The sequence below is a fragment of the Micromesistius poutassou genome (genome assembly GCF_964030765.1).
Source record: "Micromesistius poutassou genome assembly, contig: SCAFFOLD_1645, whole genome shotgun sequence".
In the NCBI taxonomy this organism is placed as follows: Eukaryota; Metazoa; Chordata; class Actinopteri; order Gadiformes; family Gadidae; genus Micromesistius; species Micromesistius poutassou.
In genome coordinates, this window is record NW_028180253.1 from 7,501 (window position 1) to 11,208 (window position 3,708).

The window sequence follows — 3,708 nt, forward strand, 5'->3', positions numbered from 1 at the left end:
CGCTGCCCCCCCACCGGGCCCTGCTGGCCCCCGGGGCGGCGGGGGCCAACAAGCCCCTGGACGCCAACTCGCTGTCCCCCAAGAGCTGCTACGGGACGGGCTACCAGAACGCCGCCGTCAGCCCCGGCACGCCCTCCACCCCGGAGTCGGACTCCTGATCCGACCCAGCGCGATGTCACTGCCTGTCGTGTAAAATACATACATCTTTCAGTTCCCCTCCTCCCCCCCCCCACACGCCCCCACACGCCCTCACACACGTCAAACACATAGTCTCCACTAGCGGTCTCCCCGGGTTAGCGCAGAGACCCTCACCGACGCCTACAAACATGGGAATTACCTCACTTAATAACATGGCATCCTGCGTTCACCGTAGCCGTAGGTGGAGCTTTCACTGTACAGCAGTATAAAAGTAACCTGAGAGGGCGAGAGGAATAACATGAATGTCAGCTGCGATGTGAATCAGATATAGGGACATTTCGGACTACGTGGAATGTTAAAAGTGACGTATTTGTCTTGTAGTGTAGTATTTAGTAGTAGTAGTGGTTGAGTTACAAAGTGTCACCAAGATATATTAAGAAGACTTAATGCTGTCCCGGTTTTCCTTCCAGTATCTTCCGTCCTGGTAAGCACATGGGATTCCAGAGGGATTCCACCAACAAGGTTATAATTGACTATTCATAGTGTAGGAGCTATACAGAGTTCAGTGTGAGTTAACTAGTTGAGTTGAGGTTTAACCCTCAAAGGCCCTCAAAGTCATGTCAACTTATAACCAAGCGTAGGTTCATTTGTGTTGACGTATTAGGCAGTGGTTCCAATGGCCGCAATAGCACTATTGTGCATATCTATTACATTCTCACACCATGACGATGCACTGCACTAGGGTTAGCGTGGGATGGGTCACTATGTTGGGCTACTGGAGAGACGTTGCGTCGTTGATCATATTTAACGGTCTCTCTCTCTCTCTCTCTCTCTCTCTCTCTCTCTCTCTCTCTCTCTCTCTCGCTATCACTCCGCTATGTTGCTGCTACAGTGTGTAGATATGAGGTCATACTTCATAGGTAGCTTTTCATTTACTCATGACCACCAGAGTCAAGTGTAAATAGTAACCCTTTTGCCTCACAGGTACATCAGAAAAACAAGACAATAGATGAGCTGCAAAAACATGAACAATTTTCAAGATAAAAAACAAAGTAAAAAACACGTATTAATATTAATAATAGCAATATAAATTGTATATAAATCAATATACCATATTTTGTGAGAAAAAAATATTCACAAAGCTGTTGGGAGAACGTTTGGTCAGACAGCACAAATAATACAACGTGGCACAACTATTGCTGACCACCCACTGAAGGGTTTCCACAGGTTAATAGGCGTTTAGTTTTGCACTTATTGCCTGCAAAAGCCTAAGACATACTAGATTATTGTGGGCACACGTTTAGACCCCACAAAATATTGTTAAAATGGAGCCCAAACCACAAGACAGTGAGTAAGTTGGGTTTATACAGAAAATTAGAGCACAAATTATAATGCACAAAAATAATTCTACGTGAGCACAAACTACAACTCATAAGTGATTTTAAGGCTAAAGAGGAAAAAACACAAAAACACAATGATCAAGCACATATTAAAAAGTATTTCTGCACATGTATTTGCTGCCCCATGAAATGAAAAGGGATTTGCTGTTTACGAAAGGAACCCACAAAATCCTGTTTGCTGTACTTCAAAACAATACAGCGATATAATATAATGTAGTTGTCTTTCTAGGTTAAGATTTACCTTGTAGTCCCTGATACTGTCAAGGAGTAATGGACTAACCATTATAAAACGTCACTTTTTCTGTCACGTCGATGCTTGCAGAGGCCAAAATGTACAGATAATTTATTTTACTAACCTCTTTATGTTATCCCCAGTTGTTACTCTGCAGTGTATTTCTTGTTCAGAAAGACGGGTTATTCAGAATATACCAGAGTTTCTTCAGAAGCCATTATAACTTCTGGTTGAACTGCCATCCCACCAGGAGACAATCATTGTAGTCAAATAATAAGTAGGACGCCATTTTTGTATAAGTGTTACTCATCAGTGATCATCTAAAAGCTTCCCTTGTGTTGAAAACGTGAACATTATTTTTCTTATTGCAATATTCAAAAGCCATGGTGTTAGGGATTTAAAGACTATATTTATATTTATATATATATTTGCTGTGTATGTTGTGTGTATATTTTAATAATCAATATATTTTCAATTAGTTTCATGTGCAATTTAAGTGTGTATTGTACCTCTATTTTGTAGTGTGTGAATCTGAAGTGAATGTGGTAGCTACATCAAGGTGATTGAAGATATGGGTCCAATCTTGTTGAGTAATCTCATCACAGCCTTTGTAATGTGAAAGTAGCAAGCATTCATTTCTTTGTTTGGTTTCACTTGCTTCAGCTCCCTTAAACGTTTCTGTTAAACAGTAAAGTGCTCCAGTCTTCAAACACCTCTGCTATAGCCTCTGTGCTAATATTTGAGTTAGTTAGTTAGTAGTCATGTTTATAACAAAGAAATACAGGTTAGCTTTGCTTATAAGTGCATCATGTAACCCCTTGTTGAAGATGTCAATATGTGTATGTCGTCAAACTCAGCTGATAGATTTTCCCAAGCAAAGTAACATTATATTAATGTCTTAAACATGACCAAACCCTTTTAAAGGTAAATGTGAGCTAACATTGAATGTGAATACAATTGCACTTTTTCACCTGAAATCCCCAAAATATATTTTGATTTGTGGTTTTTATGGAAATAAGGTTGTTAAGATACTGAAGCACAGTCTTTGAAAAAGCAATATCCTACATGTACGTTTCAGGAGCTAACTGTACGCTAAACACACCTGAACAGACTGTACAGCAATCATCCTCATAACCCTCGTAGCCAAACAAGGGTTGTAGCTCTTCTGTATTAGTGTGAAGTAGTCTGAATGTTTGTGTGTGTGGGTGGGTGTGTGTGGGTGGGTGTGGGTGTGTGTACATTATCTGTGCATGAATGTGCCTATTAGTTTCTGAGATTCTTTACAGTGGGGCGCGGGGTCTTACCAAACTGTGCTTTACAGCACTGTCTGTGAGGGAGAGATTCCCCTCACGGTGTCTCTAGCAGTTGAAAAGAAATCTGTTTTGTCAGTCGTCATGATTGTATGTGAATTAGACTCATGATAAGAGTAATAAATGAATAACATCACAAAAAAAAAAGATGAGAATCTTGAGCTCATGGTTTTTGGAGTAGGTCTACCAAAAGTAAGTAGCATAAATGCTATTTCACCTTTCTTACTGACAAAATATACTGGATTTTCCATGCGGTTAATTTGCTTGTTATTATGAATTGCAAAATATTAACTACACACAAAAATATACAGTAAAGAATACATTTAGATATCTCCACTCCCCCGAGGATACAAATACTTCAAAGACAAATGATGAGTATTACTTTTATTACAGAATTCAAACCATACAAAGTAACGGGTGACAAAATATTACGATTATCAAATCAATCAATTGAAATACGTAGAATAAGCATCACCTTTTTAAACACGGATAAGGTGCTAAACTGAACACGATTATCTATTAGGTTTAAGAACTACACCAAACCTAAAGGTTCAATGTAGACATTTCCCTGCACATCACACACACTTCACCTATATACACACGCGCACACACACACACACACAACACA

General features: G+C 39.7%; 1 pseudogene across 1 annotated transcript in view; it reads left to right on the top strand.

The window, feature by feature from the left end:
• LOC311370972 (sodium-dependent neutral amino acid transporter SLC6A17-like) overlaps window positions 1-158 on the top strand; it is a 7,620-nt pseudogene extending 7,462 nt beyond the window's left edge. The window contains exon 6 of the transcript in view: window positions 1-158. This exon is cut by the window's left edge and continues 238 nt beyond it. The product of the transcript in view is annotated as a sodium-dependent neutral amino acid transporter SLC6A17-like (transcript).
• Window positions 159-3,708: the final 3,550 nt, after the last annotated feature.